Source organism: Balaenoptera acutorostrata, chromosome 4 (assembly GCF_949987535.1).
Source record: "Balaenoptera acutorostrata chromosome 4, mBalAcu1.1, whole genome shotgun sequence".
Taxonomy (NCBI): Eukaryota; Metazoa; Chordata; class Mammalia; order Artiodactyla; family Balaenopteridae; genus Balaenoptera; species Balaenoptera acutorostrata.
Window position 1 is genome coordinate 131,061,762 of NC_080067.1, and position 19,058 is coordinate 131,080,819.

Below are 19,058 nucleotides of genomic sequence, written 5' to 3' on the forward strand. Positions count from 1 at the left end.
AAAATTAATACACAGAAATCTCTTGCATTCCTATACACTAACAACAAAATATCAGAAAGAGAAATCAAGGAAACAGTCCCATTTACCACTGCATCAAAACAAACAAACAAACAAAAAAAAAAACCTAGGAATAAACCTACCTAAGGAGGCAAAATACCTATATTCAGAAAACTATAAGACACTGATGAATGAAGTAACAGATGACACAAACAGATGGAGAGACATACCATGTTCCTGGATTGGAAGAATCAATGATGTGAAAATGACTTTACTACCCAAAGCAATCTACAGATTCAATGTGATCCCTATCAAATTACCAATGGCATTTTTCACAGAATAAAAGCAAAAAATTCTACAGTTTGTATGGAAACACAAAAGACCACAAGTAGCCAAAACAATCTTGAGAAAGAAAAACAGAGCTGGGGGAATCAGGCTCTCTGACTTCAGACTACACTACAAAGCAACAGCCATCAAAACAGTATGGTACTGGCACAAAAACAGGAATATAGATCAAAGATAGAAAGTCCAGAGATAAACTCACACACCTATGGTCACCTAATCTATGACAAAGGAGGACAGAATATACAATAGAGAAAAGACAGTCTCTTCAATCAGTGGTGCTGGGAAAACTGGCCAGCTACAAGTAAAAGAATGAAATTAGAACACACCCTAACACCATACACAAAAATAAACTTAAAATGGATTAAAGACTTAAATATAAGGTCAGATACTATAAAACTCTTAGAGGAAAACATAGGCAGAACACTCTCTGACATAAATTGCAGCAAGATCTTTTTGGATTCACCTCCTAGAGTAATAAAAATAGAAACAAAAATAAACAAATGGGACCTAATTAAAATTAAAAGAAAATACTTGCAAATGAAGCGACTGATGAGGGATTAATCTCCAAAGTATACAAACAGCTCATGCAGCTCAATATCAAAACAAACAAACAAACAAACAACTCAATAAAAAAATGGGTGGAAGATCTAAATAGACATTTCTCCAAAGAAGCCATACACAGGGTTAAAAAGTACATGAAAAGATGCTCAACATCACTAATTATTAGAGAAATGCAAAGCAAAACCACAGTGAGGTATAACCTCAAACCAGTTAGAATGGCCATTATGACATTATCAAAAAATCTACAAACAATAAATGCTGGAGAGGGTGTGGAGAAAAGGGAACCCTCCTATACTGTTGGTGGGAATGTAAACTGGTACAGTCACTATGGAGAATAGTATGGAAGTTCCTTAAAGAGCTAAAAATAGAGCTACCATATGATCCAGCAATCCCACTCCTGGGCATATATCTGGAGAAAATCATAATTCAAAAAGACACATGCACCCCAATGTTCATTGCATAACTATTTACAGTAGCCAGGACATGGAAGCAACCTAAATGTCCATCAACTGATGAATGGATAAAGATATGGTACATATATATAATGGAATATTACTCAGCCATGAAAAGGACAAAATAATGCCATTTGCAGCAATACAGATGGACCTAGAGATTGTCATACTGAGTGAAGTAAGTTAGACAGAGAAAGACAAATCATATGATATCACTTATTTTGTATGTGGAATCTAAAAAGTAGGCCACAAATGAACTTATTTACAAAACAGAAACAGAGTTACAGATGTAGAAAAAAAATTATGGTACCAGGGGTTAAGGTGGGAGGGATAAATTGTAATATTGGGATTGACATATACACACTACTATGTATAATATCGATAACTAATAATGACCTACTTTATAGCACAGGGAAATCTACTTAGTACTCTGTAATAGCCTATATGGGAAAATAATCTAAAAAAGAGTGGATATATGTATATGTATAACAGATTCACTTTGCTGTACACCTGAAACTAACACAACATTGTAAATCAACTATACCCCAATAAAAAAAAAAATACTGTGTTCAAGGATTACTAAAATATATATACATATGACTAATATAAATGAAATAATATATTTATCACCCTCTCCATAATAGCTTCTACTTACTATTCTACTATTAATAACTTCAATTGCCTTACAGACCCTATTTGATTCCTTCTTTCTGTGTACCTCTAGGGTTTTTATACCTCTCAGCAGCTCTGTGTTTCCTGTCCTCTCCATTTGGTCCACAGCTGAGACTAAAATACTCATAAACCAGATTGTAATCTCTGTGGTGAGCTCATCCTCTGAGAACTCTTCTTATGAAATCCTGCCCTTGAGTTAGATTTCTAAGAGTGATTGTTAGGGGAAAAAGAGACCTAAATTAAAAATAACAGAACCGTTGTTAATTTATGATTCATGATGCTTTAAACAAAACCATGATTCATAATAATTATTCATAATCAGACCTTTAGTGCTGACTGGCTATCACACCAAATTTTATAGCCCAATTATTCTAGATGACAATTTTATATATTTTGCTCTTTCCTCAAGCCTCCAAAAATACCCTCTTCCTTACTCTCAGCTGACTCTACATTCTGATTATTTATTGCTGTATAACAAATCACCATAAAGGTAGGGCTTAAAACACAATAGGCCTTCTGACCGCAAATTATTACAGCAACCCCACATGAAAAATGCATGAAAAACTTCCCTTTCTCAAGGCATGATAAACCTCTTCCCATTATGCACTCATAATCTAATCAAGTTTAAGTGAGAATAAAGTTCCTTGATTATTATTCTTCAGATGCACACACATATCCCATGCCTCACAATCCAAAGACCCATGAAATGCAGAGAAAATTTATCTATCAAAACACACTCCCAATATACAACAGCATGACAGGCATAAGGTAACCACAGAAAAAACGCCTATTCAAAAGGAGGAGGGGAAAGGGATAAGAGACACAAAGAATTCACGGGTTCATAGCAGTTTCCAAGTCAAGACAAAGACATGATGCCAGTTCCTTGATTAGAATCCAGGTATGCTCCTTGGGAATGATACTCTGCAGTCTAGATCCTCCCTCTGAATTATTGTTACATTTATATGAGAAATAGTCTGTGTTTGCTGCTAGGGCTTTCTCCCTTCCTACCAACAGAAGTTTGATAGCCCACAGTCTTCTTTTTATTTTGCACCATTTCTGCTCTTTTGGTCCACACATGCAATACATAAGCACTCAGTGGGCAACCTATGTGCCTGCTTATAATTAAATCCATAGATCAAAATCACAAACACATTGTTTTCCAGGCCTGCTCAACTTGGGTTATTGATGAGGATGATGTGGGGAAACGTACTTAAGGTTCTTAGAGACTATTACTAAATGGCATATCAGGCATTATCTTACATCTCTCTAAAGTCTTAATGAAGGGTCTCACGGATATCTCAAAGATATCTTTTGGTATCTTTTTCATGAGACTACATTCTATTGACAGTGGCCTGGATACTTGCCGTAATACATTTCTTTTTTTTTTTTTTTTTAACATCTTTATTGGAGTATAATTGCTTTACATTGTTTCTTAGTTTCTGCTGTATAACAAAGTGAATCAGGTATATGTATACATATATCCCCATACACCCTCCCTCTTCCATCTACCTGCCACCCTCCCTGTCCCACCCCTCTAGGTGGTCACAAGTCACAGAGCTGGACTCCCTGTGTTATGTGGTTGCTTCCCACTAGCTATCTATTTTACACTTGGTAGTGTATATATGTCCATGCCACTCTCTCACTTTGTCCTAGCTTACTATCCCCCATCCCGTGTCCTGAAGTCCATTCTCAACGTCCGCATCTTTATTCCTGTCCTGGCCCTAGGTTCATCAGAACAATTTTTTTTTTTTTTTACATTCCATATATGTGTGTTAGCATACAGTATTTGTTTTTCTTTTTCTGACTTACTTCACTCTGTATGAAAGACTCTAGGTCCATCCACCTCACTACAAATAGTTCAATTTCATTCCTCTTTATGGCTGAGTAATATTCCATTGTATATATGTGCCACATCTTCTTTATCCATACATCTGTCGATGGACACAAAGGTTGCTTCCATGTCCTGGCTATTGTAAATAGTGCTGCAATGAATATTGTAGTAGATGACTCTTTTTGAATTATGGTTTTCTCAGGGTATATGCCCAGTACTGAGATTGCTAGGTCATATGGTAGTTCTATTTTTAGTTTCTTAGGGAAACTTCATGCTGCTTTCCACAGTGGCTGTATCAATTTACATTCCCACCAACAGTGCAAGAGGGTTCCCTTTTCTCCACACCTTCTCCAGCATTGATTGTTTGTAGATTTTTTGATGATGGCCATTCTGACTGGTGTGAGGTGAGACCGGTTTCTTCATTGTAGCTTTCATTTGCATTTCTCTCATGATTAGTGATGTTGAGCATACTTTCATGTGTTTGATGGCAATCTGTATATCTTGTATGGAAAGATGTCTATTCAGGTCGTCTGCCTATTTTTGGATTCAGTTATTTGTTTTTTTTGATACTGAGCTGCATAAGCTGCTTCTATATTTTGGAGATTAATCCTTTGTCAGTTGCTTCATTTGCAAATATTTTCTCACATTCTGAGGGCTGTCTTTTCATCTTGTTAATGGTTTCCTTTGTTGTGCAAAAGCTTTAAGTTTCATTAGGTCCCATTAGTTTATTTTTGTTTTTACTTCTATTGCTCTAGGAGATGGGTGAAAAAGCATCTTGCTGTGATTTATGTCATAGAGTGTTCTGTCTATGTTTTCCTCTAAGAGTTTGATAGTGTCTGGCCTTAAATTTAGGTCTTTAATCCATTTTGAGTTTATTTTTGCGTATGGTGTTAGGAAGTGTTCTAATTTCATTCTTGTACATGTAGCTGTCCAGTTTTCCCAGCACCACTTATTGAACAGGCTGTCTTTTCTCCATTGTATACTCTTGCCTTCTTTATCAAAAATAAGATGACCATATGTGCGTGGGTTTATCTCTGGGCTTTCTATCCTGTTCCATTGATCTATATATCTGGCTTTGTGCCAGTACCATACTGTCTTGATTACTGTAGCTTTGTAGTACAGTCTAAAGTCAGGGAGCCTGATTACTCGAGCTCTGTTTTTCTTTCTCAAGACTTCTTTGGCTATTTGGGGTCTTTGGTGTTTCCATACAAACTGTAGAATTTTTTGTTCTACCTCTGTGAAAAATGCAATTGGTAGTTAGATAAGGATTGCATTGAATCTGTAGATTGCTTTGGGTAGTAGAGTCATTTTCACAATGTTGATTCTTCCAGTCCAAGAAAATGGTATATCTCTCCATCTTTTTGTATCATCTTTAATTTATTTCATCAGTGTCTTATAGTTTTCTGCCTACAGATCTTTTGTCTCCTTAGGTAGGTTTATTCCTAGGAATATTTTTCTTATTCTTGCAATGGTAAATATGAGTGTTATCTTAATTTCTCTTTCAGTTTTTCATCATTAGTGTATAGGATTGCAAGAGATTTTTGTGCATTTATTTTGCATCCTGCTACTTTACCAAATTCATTGATTAGCTCTAGTAGTTTTCTGGTAGCATTTTTAGGATTCTCTGCATATAGTATTATGTCATCTGCAAACAGTGACAGTTTTACTTCTTCTTTTCCAATCTGAATTCTTTAATTTCTTTTTCTTCTCTGATTGCTGTAGCTAAAACTTCCAAAACTATGTTGAATAATAGTGGTAAGAGTGGACAATGTTGTCTTGTTCCTAATCTTAGAGGAAATGGTTTTATTTTTTCACCATTGAGAACAATATTGGCTGTGGGTTTGTCATATATGGCCTTTATTATGTTGAGGTAAGTTCCCTCTATGCCTACATTCTGGAGAGTCTTTATCATAAATGGGTGTTGACTTTTGTCAAAAGCTTTTTCTGCATCTATAGAGATTATCATATGGTTTTTATTCTTCAGTTTGTTTATATGGTGTATCATATTGATTGATTTGCGTATACTGAAGAATCCTTGCATTCCTGGGATAAACCCAACTTGATCATGGTGAATGAATCGTTTGATGTGCTGTTGGATCCTGTTTGCTAGATTTTGTTGAGGATTTTTTGCATCTATGTTCATCAGTGATATTGGCCTGCAATTTTCTTTTTTTGTGACATCTTTGTCCGGTTTTGGTATCAGCATGATGGTAGCCTCCTCGAATGAGTTTGGGAATGTTCCTCCCTCTGCTATATTTTGGAAGAGTTTGAGAAGGATAGATGTTAGCTCTTCCCTAAATTTTTGATAGAATTCACCTGTGAAGCCATCTGGTCCTGGGATTTTGTTTGTTGGAAGATTTTTAATCACAGTTTCAATTTCAGTGCTTATGATCAGTGTGTTTATATTTTTTATTTCTTCCTGGTTCAGTCTCAGAAGGTTGTGCTCTCTAAGAATTTGTCCATTTCTTCCAGGTTGTCCATTTTATTGGCATATAGCTGCTTGTAGTAATCTCTCATGATCCCTTGTATTTCTGCAGTGTCAGTTGTTACTTCTCCTTTTTCATTTCTAATTCTGTTGATTTGAGTCTTCTCCCTTTTTTTCTGGATGAGTCTGGCTAATGTTTTATCAATTTTGTTTATCTTCTCAAAGAACCATCTTTTAGTTTTATTGATCTTTGCTATTGTTTCCTTCATTTCTGTTTCATTTATTTCTGAACTGATTTTTATGACTTCATTCCTTCTGCTAACTTTGTGGTTGTTTTTTGTTCTTTTTTCTCTAATTGTTTTAGGTGGAAGTTTAGCTTGTTTATTTGAGCTTTTTCTTATTTCTTGAGGTAGGATTGTATTGCTGTAAACTTTGCTCTTAGAAATGCTTTTGCTGCATCCCATAGGTTTTGGGTCCTTGTGTTTTCATTGTCATTTGCTTCAAGGTATTTTTGGATTTCCTCTTTGATTTATTCAGTGATCTCTTGGTTATTTAATAGCGTATTGTTTAGTCTCCATGTGTTTGTATTTTTTACATTTTTTCCCCTGTAATTGATGTCTAGTCTCATAGCGTTGTGGTCGCAAAATATACTTGATATGATTTCAATTTTCTTGAACTCACCAAGCCTTGATTTGTGACACAAGATATGATCTATCCTGGAGAATATTCCATGAGCACTTGAGAAGAAAGTGTATTCTGTTGTTTTTGGATGGAATGTCCTATAAATATCAATTAAGTCCATCTTGTTTAATTTGTCATTTAAACCTTGTGTTTCCTTACTTATTTTCATTTTGGTTGATCTGTCCATTGGTGAATGTGGGGTGTTAATGTTCCCTACTATGATTATGTTACTGTTGATTTCCCCATTTATGGCCTTTAGCATTTACCTTATGTATTGAGGTGCTCCTATGTTGGGTCCATGAATATTTACAATTGTTATATCTTCTTCTTGGATTGATCACTTGATCATTATGTAGTGTCCTTCCTTGTCTCTTGTAATAGTCTTTATTTTAAAGTCTATTTTTTCTGATATGAGAATTGCTACTCCATCTTTCTTTTGATTTCCATTTGCATGGAATATCTTTTTCCATCTCCTCACTTTCATTCTGTATGTGTCCCTATGTCTGAAGTGGGTCTATTGTAGACAGCCTATATATGGGTCTTGTTTTTGTATCCATTCAGCCAGTCTATATCTTTTGATTGGAGCATTTAGTACATTTACATTTAAGGTAGTTATCGATATGTATGTTCCTATTACCATTTTCTTAATTGTTTTGGGTTTGCTTTGTCGGTCTTTTCCTTCTTTTGTATTTCCTGCCTAGAGAAGTTCCTTTAGCATTTGTTGTAAAGCTGGTTTGGTGGTGCTGAATTCTCTTAGCTTTTGCTTGTCTGTAAATGTTTTAATTTCTCCATGGAATCTGAATGAGATCTTGCTGGTAGAGTAATCTTGGTTGTAGGTTTTTCCCTTTCATCACTTTAAATATGTCCTGCACCTCCCTCTGGCTTGCAGAGTTTCTGCTGAAAGATCAGCTGTTAACCTTATGGGGATTTCCTTGTATGTTATTTGTTGCTTTTCCCTTCCTGCTTTCAATATTTTTTCTTTGTATTTAATTTTTGATAGTTTGATTAATGTGTGTCTTTGTGTGTTTCTCCTTGGATTTATCCTGTATGGAACTCTCTGCACTTCCTGGACTCGATTGACTATTTCCTTTCCCATGTTAGGTAAATTTTCAACTATAATCTCTTCAAATATTTCTCAGACCCTTTCTTTTCTTCTTCTTCTTCTGGGTCCCCTATAATTCGAATTTTGGTGTGTTTAATGTTGTCCCAGAGGTCTCTGGCACTGGTCTCCATTCTTTTCATTATTTTTTCTTTATTCTGCTCTGTGGTAGTTATGTCCACTATTTTATCTTGCAGGTCACTTATCCATTCTTCTGCCTCAGTTATTCTACTATTGATTCTCTCTAGAGAATATTTAATTTCATTTATTGTGTTGTTCATCATTGTTTGTTTGCTCTTTAGTTCTTCTAGGTCCTTGTTAAATGTTTCTTGTATTTTCTACATTCTATCTCCAAGAATTTGGATCATCTTTACTATCATTACTCTGAATTCTTTTCCAGGGCGATTGCCTATTTCCTCATGTGTTTGGCCTTGTGGGTTTTTACCTTACTCCATCATCTGCTGCGTATTTCTCTGTCTTCTCATTTTGCTTAACTTTCTGTGTTTGGAGTCTCCTTTTTTCAGGCTGCAGGTTCATATTTCCTGTGGTTTTTGGTGTCTGCCTCCAGTGAGTAAGGTTGGTTCAGTGGGTTGTTTAGGCTTCCTGGTCAAGGGAACTGGTGCCTATGTTTTGGTGGATGAGGCTGGATCTTGTCTTTCTGGTGGGCAGGACTACGTCCAGTGGTGTGTTTTGGGGTGTCTCTGACCTTATTATGACTTTAGGCAGCCTCTCTGCTAATGGGTGGGTTTATGTTCTTGTCTTGCCACTTGTTTGGCGTGGGGTGTCCATACAGGAGCTTGCTGGTCGTTGAGTGGAGCTGGGTCTTAACACTGAGACAGAGATCTCTGGAGACCTCTCACCAATTGATATTACATGGGGCTGGGAGTTCTCTGGTCACCCAATGTCCTGAACTTAGCTCTCCCACCTCAGAGGATCCGGCCTGACACCCAGCCGGAGCACCAAGACCTTGTCAGCCACACGGCTCAGAAGAAAATGGAGAAAAAAAAGAAAGAAAAAATAAAATAAAATAAGGTTATTAAAATTAAAAATTTAAAAGAAATATTATTTTTAAAAAGTAATAAAAAAAGAGGAGAGCAACCAAACTAATAAACAAATCCACAAATGATGACAAGCATTAAAAACTAAACAAAGATAAACATAAAATTCAGAAACTAGTCAGTCACATACAGCAAACCCCAAGTCTATAGTTGCTCCCAAAGTCCACTGCCTCAAATTTGGGATGATTCATCGCCTATTTAGGTATTCCACAGATGCAGTGTACATCAAGTTGATTGTGTGGATTTATCTGCTGCTCCTAGGGCTACACGGAGAAATTTCCCTTTCACATCTTTGTCTGCACAGATCTTGGGGTTCAGTTTTGGATTTGGCCCTGCCTCTGCATGTTGGTCACCCTCTGGTGTCTGTTTTCTGCCCAGACAGGAGGGGGTTAAAGGAGCAGCTTATCAGGGGTCTCTGGCTTACTCAGGCCTGGGGGAGGGAGAGGTATGGAATGCAGGGCGAGCCTGCAGTGGCAGAGGCCAGTGTGATGTTGCAATACCTGAGGCATGCCGTGTGTTCTCCTGGGAAGTTGTCCCTGGATCACGGGACCATAGCAGTGGCGGGCTGCACAGGCTCCTGGGAGGGGAGGTGTGGAGAGTGACCTGTGCTCGCACACAGGCTTCTTGGTGGCGGCAGCAGCAGCATTAGAGTTTCATGCCTGTCTCTGGGGTCCATGCTGATAGCTGTGGCTTGCGCCTGTCTCTGGAGCTCGTTTAGGTGGTGCTCTGAATCCCCTCTATAAGCGCACCAAAACAATGGTCTCTTTCTTCTCCAGCCGGTCCATACTTTTTCCTGGAGTCCCTCCTTCCTAGCTGTGGTGCCCTAGCCCCCTTCAGGCTGTGTTCATGCAGCCAACCCCAGCCCTCTCCCTGGGATCTGACCTCCGAAGCTGGAGCTTCAGCTCCCAGTCCCCATCTGCCCCAGCGGGTGAGCAGACAAGCCTCTTAGGCTGGTGAGTGCTGGCCTGATCCTCTGTGTGGGAATCTCTCCACTTTGCCCTCTGCAACCCTGTTGCTGTGCTCTCCTCTGTGGTTCAGAAGCTTCCCCCCACCGTCCACCCCCGGTCTCTGCCAGTGAAGGGGCTTCCTAGTGTGTGGAAACTTTTCCTCCTTCACAGCTCCCTCCCAAAGGTGCAGGTCCCGTCCTTATTCTTTTGTCTGTGTTTTTCTTTTTCTTTTTTGCCCTAACCAGGTACATGGGGAGTTTCTTGCCTTTTGGGAAGTCTGAGGTCTTCTGCCAGCGTTCAGTAGGTGTTCTGTAGGAGTTGTTCCACATGTAGATGTATTTCTGATGTATTTGTGGGGAGGAAGGTGACCTTCACGTCTCAATCCTCTGCCATCTTGAAGGTCCTTTGTAATGCATTTCTTAAGTTGATATCTTTGCAGTGGATTGAGGTTAAGAACTAATTTTATATTTGAACCCAACTAGTCCTTGTTCTTTTTACCTTTCTCTCAATTCTTGTTTAAAATATACCAGTCCCTTCCTTTAATAATCTTTCTCTCTATTTTTGCTATATGCAGTTTAATGAAATAATCTGGAATTAGTTTATATAGAAATCTCCATAGTCAGATTCAGTAATTGGTTCGGTAAAATTTGTATATATCACAGCACAGGCAACAGTTAAGCTATCTAGCATTACATATCATTAGTCATCTTTTCTCCAGCCTTTGATAACACTTTTTTTCCCTTTCTTTGAGTTCTTCTAGTAGTTGCCTACTGCTTGTTCCCAAGGCAATACAACAAGCTTAGTGTTTTATTATTGAGTCACCTCATTTCTTATACCAAAATCTGTTCTAATCATCTACTTTTGTATAAAATGACACCACAAAATGCAGTGGACTGCAGAACTAACAGTTATTTATTTTGTTTATGAATATGTAATTTGGAGCTATCTAAGTGGGAACAGGTTGGTTTTATTCCACATGACATCAGCTGGGAGGCCCAAGTTGGGCTGGATTATATGCTTCCTAGTTAAGTCACAAACTGTCAAGTTAAGCAACAGAGTTTGGCAGTAGTTAAGGATTCCAACGAGACATACTCCACATGGAAAAAACAAAAAAACAAACACAAAACAAAAAACAGCTGGCAAAGAACCATAGACCTGGCCAAATTCCAAAACACTTCACTGTTTATATTTTCAGGACATTGTGTTCAAAAACGGGATCTGCACCTGTATTCTCCAGCTTAGCATCTTTATCCAATAAGATAAGAAGTGAACAAAGAGTGGGAGAGTGCTTATTCAAGGTTCCTGCCACACCTAGGTACTCCAACCCAGAATTCTCTCTATAAAAAACACCTGAGTAAGCATTTTCCTAAATGAGATTTTTTAAAAAACTTATTTCATAGAATGATAGGTTCTTTTAAGTATCTGAAATTGTATGGAATGATGCACATATGCATTTTCCTTGGATATAAGTCCATAGAAATGTGTTTTGAGTAAATGTGTTGAGTTAATATGTAACTAAGGTCCTGCTTCCACTATACCCATATTTTCTAGACTCTTGCCTGCCCTTTAATGTCAATATTCCTTCTCCTTTCTAGACAAGTGCCTACTTTTCACCCTAACATACTAGTTGCATTGGCTTTCCTCTTTGCTATCCCTATCTAAATCTAATTCTCCTAAGTTCCATTTATCTTTAAATCTCAGTAATGCTGATCTCAGCTTACCATATCTATAATTCCCCTGTTTACCTTAGGATCTTATGCCATATTTTAGTGTTTCAGTTGTTTTTGTTATTTATCTAGTATGCACATACATAATTGGCACAATAAAGACATTGGATAGATATCTGTTGAATGAATGAGTTTGTCTTCCAAGCTAAATTACAAGCATATTGTCACAGAACATTAAATATTGTTAGACTGAATAAAAGTAAATGAATGGATTGTGTGCGTGGTGCGGGGCGCGGGTGGGAAGAGGAGATAAAGAGACAGAAAGAAGCGTGTTCTTGTGTCTTGGTAAATGTACTTCAAATTTTTAAATGACCAGCTTTCTCCTAGAAAGAACATCAAACCCCACCATAGTATGATTCATTTTTTTCTCTTTTCCGAGACATTTAGATGAGGAAATGTCCATACGTAAAATCTGTTTTATTTTTATCCTTCGATTATACCATTTTAAATGTTAACTCTTGGTTCAATGTTGACCATAATTTTCTGGTGACCTTTATGTCTAATTTATTAGAAATCCTTTCTTGTTTCCCTGCATCTTTGCAGGATTTATATTTCAGAATCGATCACTTCTTTCTTATCTCTGAAGTTTGATCATGTTAATATTAAGCCTGAAAATTAAACTTTAAATTTCTAAGCATTTTTCAATATTTGTTTTTGTTTCTAAATATAAATGATTATTTTAGTCAGCTTGGGCTGCTATAATAAAGTTCCATATGCTGGGTGCTTTAAACAGCAGACATTTACTTCTCACTGGTCTGGAGGCTGGGAAGTCCAAGATCAAGGTGTCAGCAGATTCATTTTCTGATGATAGCCCCTTCCTGGCTTGTAGGTTGGGGGACTTCTCACTGTGTCCTCACATGGCAGAGAGAGCTGAGAGTCCTGGTGTATTCTTACATAAGGACACAAATCCTATCATGGGTGCTCCACCCCCATGACCTCATCTAAATCTAATGACCTTTGAAAGGCCCCACCTCCTAATAACATCACTTTGGGGGTTAGGATTCAAGATATGAATTTTGGGGGGACACAATCATCCAATCCATAAGAATAATTTAGATTGATTTATAGAGAAGGAAACTATTAGTGGAAGAATAACTAAAATACATAAAGGGAAGTTGAATATTTAAAGGGTAGGACATGGGTCTAATAGTTAATATCACTGTTAGTTCAGTCACTAATGATCTTCCAGAGCTATATCATCTTTGTAGGTTTGAAGAGGTGAGTCAACATACCTCAACACTCCTCTGCAACAGCGGTAATAATGGCTGTTTCTTTCCTCTTGGAAGTTTGACTGTACACAAGCCCTTCTCTAAAAACGCATTTGTTACACTAATTACACCTGTCAACATGTGTCTCAGCTCACTGGACAGATGTTCCCTATGGCAATATTGGGTAGGCCTTAGAAGGACAACTAAACTTTCTCTTCCTCTCTTTTCTCTTTGTTTCAAAACTGAACTAGAGAATGTCAAAGCTCAGACTTTTAAAGCTGCTGCTTGTGAACCTGATCTTGATCAGGAAACCCTCAAATCAGAAATGTTGATAACGTCATGTGATAAAAGTGAGTCATAGACAGCTAAGGGAATATGAGAATGTGAACAAAAGGTAAGAATATTTCTGTGTTAGTTTTGACAATGGAAGCATAAGATTATTTCTTTGTAAGTTATTTCTGGGTCTGCTCATGTCAATAAGCAATGCATCTTTCCAGTACTGGGTACAGAGAAGGCACACAATATTTTGTCAGTGACGTTGTAGTTATTTCCAAAGGGATGAATAAAAGCAATTGCACAAGATATTATTTTCAGTAATAATAAAATATACATGCACACAGCATGTGCATATTGTTTGATAGGAAAAGAGGACAATTAGTCAATTAGAACCCATTTTATATTTAACACTGTTGGGCAAAGACTGACAGTGTAAATTGTTCTACTAAAGAATAATAAGAAAACACAAGTAGCTTCTATTTTGGCCTAAACATCATATTATTTTCTGGTGTACTAGTCAAATATCCCAAATCGTTTTTATTAACATCTTCCTGAACACATTGTATTTCTTAACATTTAATAATGTCAAGACTTTTCACTCTAGGGTTTGATTTTGCCACACAATAGAAAATTCCTAAGGCAATCTGTGATTCCCATCCATTAGTCTAATGGATTGTAGCTGCTGTGAAATGTGGGCATGTCATTTTTTGATAATGAAGTCTAGTAACACATAGAATATAAAGACAAATAAACTGAAAAATGAATATGTAACTCACATAAATGATTATTTTTAATAAAAACCTAGGGTTTTTAAAAATAAAATCTTATTAATTATGCATGGCCAATAGAACTTTTAAAACATTAACTTCTAATACATATGAATACATGCTTTATAAAAAACTCACTAGGGTGAATGATTTTGTTTTGAAAGTCATGTTTTATCAATATTTTTTTATTTCCTTCCTTTCAATTTCTGCTTTCATAAATCTATTATAATTACTTGCCTTTGCTTATTTATTACTTCATTTTTCATTATAGATTTTTTTCCCCAGAGCACGTCATGCTACCAAATGGTTGAAGTTTTCTCAGGAGAGCCCACATGCTCATAGGTAGAGTGATACCTGATATCACAGCAGGACTGCTAGAGTAGATGACTTTTTCTGAGTCCTCAGTATCATTTCAAGAAAAGCAAATACATTTTCCCTAAATCCTTTTTCTGGAGTTAAAAAAGGACAACTTATATGTTTTGTATTACATCTGTTTTTTTATGACCTGAAAAGTGAAATTCTCTCTCTTGGTTGAAGAATGAAGAGGAAATGCAAAGTACAAATCCACCAGTTCTAGCCTCCAATGGACTATCCCATTAAGAAAAGAGCTCAAGCACAGGGAACTCTACTTAATACTCTGTAATGACCTATATGGGAAAAGAATCTAAAAAAGAGTGTGTATATGTATATGTATAACTGATTCACTTTGCTGTACAGCAGAAATTAACACAACTTTGTACATCAGCTATACTCCAATAATAAGTAATTTTTAAAAAAGAGCTCAAATAAACACTAAATCTTAGATTTACTCATTAGAAAATGATCTCCTTAAAATAAATTTTCTTCCTTTTCTATAAAACTTAATCACCCTAATTGTAGTTAAAGGTTACTGCATGATATTAGATAACTGAAAGTGCCTTTATCTTCTCCATGTTTATTAAGTTATATAGATTATTTTCATTGTTTACTCTGAGTTTTCATTCTAAACAGGTATGTATCAATATCAATAAATATCAACACACATTTGCATTGTTTATGGAGAAGAAATGTACTACCCTGTATGTTTACAAATGTTTATATATACACAGAGAGAAGAAAGAAGGGAGAGGGAAGAGGGAAAAGAAAGGATGAGGAGCACAGGCCTTGAGATGCAGAGGATATTTACAAATATAGTCTTCCCAGAGATTTACACACAGACATGTACTAGATTCCTGGATCAGAGAGGAATGGTGTGAGAAAATAGGGCTCAATAAACCTACCTAAAGAAAAGAGCATTAGCAGCATCTACCTTCCTTGAAGAAACAGAGATGGGAGAGTGAGATGGGATATTTTGGGAGACACCAAATGTCTTTATCCTATGAAGTGCCCAGATGAGGCTATCCAAGGATTCTTAGAGACCAACTCCCCAGATAAGAAACATGCATTTATGGTGACATTTTGGCTCCAAGGCTGACTTCTTAAGAGAGGTCTTTGGATGTCTGAATTCTGGGATAAGAATGAAAACCAGTAACAGAAATGTGTCCTCCATCACCACCTGGGATGAGTGATGCTGAGGTGACTCTCAGATGTGACTTGGCATCACTGGACCATTTCACTCCTCAGGCAGTGACAGAGTAGCAAGCATATTTGTTGAGACTCACATTCCTTCTTGGAGAAGGAGGATATATAGCTTTGGGGGACAGCGGGTCTTCCAGCATCCAGCAGCAGGGGTGGATGGAGTGGCACGGGTAGGCTGGAGGGGAGCTCAGGTGAGCCAGCTTGGCCAGCTGTCTGGCTAGAGAGTGCAGGTGATGTACATAGAGGCCTTTCCCTGCAGTGGCTCTTGGGTGTCAATGAGGCTGGTTCTTCTCATCCTTCCTCCAAGAAGCCTAGAAATGATCTCATCCTTTGTTTCCAGGTTCTAGGGAGGGGAGACAGTAAGAAGTATCTTTATCCACATTCCTACCCGGCTCTGTCCCTGGTGTCACATATCTGAGAAGAAAGACCCCACAGAGTTCTCCAGCCTCTTCCAAGGGCAAATGGTCAGAAGGCACAGGTGAAAATGAGCAACACTTGAGAGGAAAGGATTTAAGGTGGAGTTTGAGTTCATCTATACCAGGATTTCCTCACTCTGAGATACATGGGCAGTCACCCCAAGTAGCTGCAAGGTCACAGGGAGAAAAGTCTCATGATACAGCAGCCCAAGCACTGCCCAAATCCAGGGACCCTACCTCCATGGCCAGTGAGTGTGGGAATCTGGCTGGTGTGCATTGTTCAGCACAGCTGCTTTGTGTGATTCTAACCAGGCTCTGTTAGAATCATGGCATATTTCTTGGAGCTCTTTAAGGAGTATAAAAAATGCACATCAGAAACTTGGGGTGTTCTCTCAATGAGCCATTCCAGAGGGAGTCAGGGCTGTCAGAGCAGATAAAATTACTAGAGAATGGATTGAATTTCTCGCTGTTCATGTGAATATACTGAGAAACTAGAGACATGTATAGTGTCAAACATGTTATTCCCTTCAACTTCTTCCCAAAATTGCAAATACAGGATGATTGTAACTTGTGTAAACTAATGAAAAGTAACTAATTATGTGTATTTGTGGTTTTCTTAGTGGTGTCTGCATCTATATGTGCCTGCTAAGTTTTCCTAAAAATGTTTGTCATTTTACAGCTTGGGATCATTTTATACTGTAAGAATTTTGCAATCCCTTTCTTAGAAAAAAACAATTTCAAAACAGGCTGTTTCAACTGTAGATATTCAATGATATCTAAAGTAAACAATATTTTCAAATTAGCCAAATAAAGCATTTTAGATCCTAACACCACCCTCTTCTACACATTCCTGTCTCAAATATGTTTATTAAGGTTTTGCAAAACCAAAATAAGTACCTGGCATTCTACTAGGAAAAATCAGTTTCCAATAAACTGTAAGACAGTACTACAATTTATGGAGTATGACTTTTATTGTTGTGCAGCTTTATTAAGATATAAGCAATGAGACTGGTCCTCACTTTCTGGACATGAGGTTAGAAATGGGATTGAACTTGGAGTGTAGTTTCTAGACAGGAACAAATGAAGAGGGCCCTTCTTCAATTTCCTCACTGGGTCTGCCCCTGGAACTACATACCAGAGACAGACCTAAAGATGAATGGTGTTGAGTATCTCTTCATATGCTTAATATCACTCTTATATTCTTCTTAAATGAAATATCTATTCAAATCTTTTCACATCTCATAAAATTCACAATTTTAAATGCATAGTTCAATTTTAGTATATTCAAAATTGTGCAGCCATTACCACTACCTAATTTTAGATTATTTTCATCACTTCAGAAAGAAACCCATTAGCATTCACTTCCTAATCTCCCTCTCTCCTGCCCATGACAACCACTAATATACTTTCTGTCTCTACGAATTTGCCAACTTTGGGTATTTCAAATGAATAGAATCATACAATATGTATCCTTTTGTGGCTGACTTCTTTCCCTTAGCATAATGTTTTCAAGGTTCATCTATGTTCTAGTATGTATCATTACTTCATTCCTTTTCATTGATGAATATTACTCATTTATAAGATTGTATAGATATACAACATTTGTTTATCAATTTCTCTTAAGTATATTTCTAGAGGAAGAATCATATAGTGACTATGTTTATCTTTTTGAGAAAATTCCAAATTATTTGCTAAATTAGATGCATAATCATTTCACCAATCATGAATGAGGTTCCAATTGCTCCACATTCTCAACACTTGTGCTCTTTTTTTTTTTTTTAACTACCTTGGTGGATATGAAGTTGTATCTTATTATATATATATATATATATATATATATATATTTTATTGTATGATTTCACTTGTATGTGGAATCTAAAAAACAAAACAAACAAAACAGATACAGACTAATAGATACAGAGAAACTGGTGGTCGCTAGAGGGGAAGGTACATCGAAATAGGTGAAAGGGATCCAGAGGTACAAACTTCCGGTTATAAAATAAATAAGTCATGGGGATGTAATATATAGCCCAGATAATATAGTCAGTAATATTGTAATAATTTTGTATGGTGACTGATTGTTACTAGACTCATCGTAGTGATCAATTTCTAATGTATATAAATGTCAAATCACTATGTTGCACACCTGAAACTAATATATGTCAACTATACTTCAATTTAAAAATTTAAAATAAAAAGTGGAAGTCAAAAAATTGTTTTTAAAAAAATGACTAAGACTTTTAGAAACTCCCACTTTGGTACCCTTCCTCACAGCACAGGGTATATACCTTCGTAGGTCACAACAAATAGTTTTAACCAGAAAAGAGTAATCAAGCATACCAAAAACTGGTTTTATTGCTTTTGCTGGTCTGAACTTAGGATATTAACTTATTTTGGAGATTTGACACAGATCCATTTGCTATAGCAAATTCAGACGTAAACACCCTAATCCAGGTATATTTTCTTCTCCTCTGTAAGTGGGAGAAGTCCCATGGGGCCAGGTCTGGACTTACAGACGACACCAAGAGTTTCCTAGATGCCTGAGTGTCACCATCCAAGCCCCCACAAAAGTCCCCCCTACCCTGGTTCAGCAGACCCTGAAATTACACAATTTACAATTCATCGACCTCTGATAAAAGCAAGTCACGTTCCAAGGACAGCTGCAAACAAGAGCGTTCCTGAGCCAGATTCCTTGTTGATGCTGGTCTCTGGTTACACCCAAGGCATAAAAACGGAGGAAATACGGTCTTCAAAGCTAGTGCATCCCCACTTTTGTCTGTCTCCGGTGGAATCTTCCCCACTCCATCCTCTCCATGAGGCACACTCTGGGAGTTCAAAACCAAAAATGCTGCTGGGGATTTTCAGGTTACACACGATAGATGATAGATAGATGATAGATCGATAGATCCATCCAAAGTAACTTATAGGTCCCAGGCCCATGTTACTCGCCTTGGCAATGGTTTAAAGTGTTAAGCAATTCCTCTCAAGTATGCCCTGTTGTGAATCCCCTTTCCTGTTCTCATAATATTTTTGATTTGC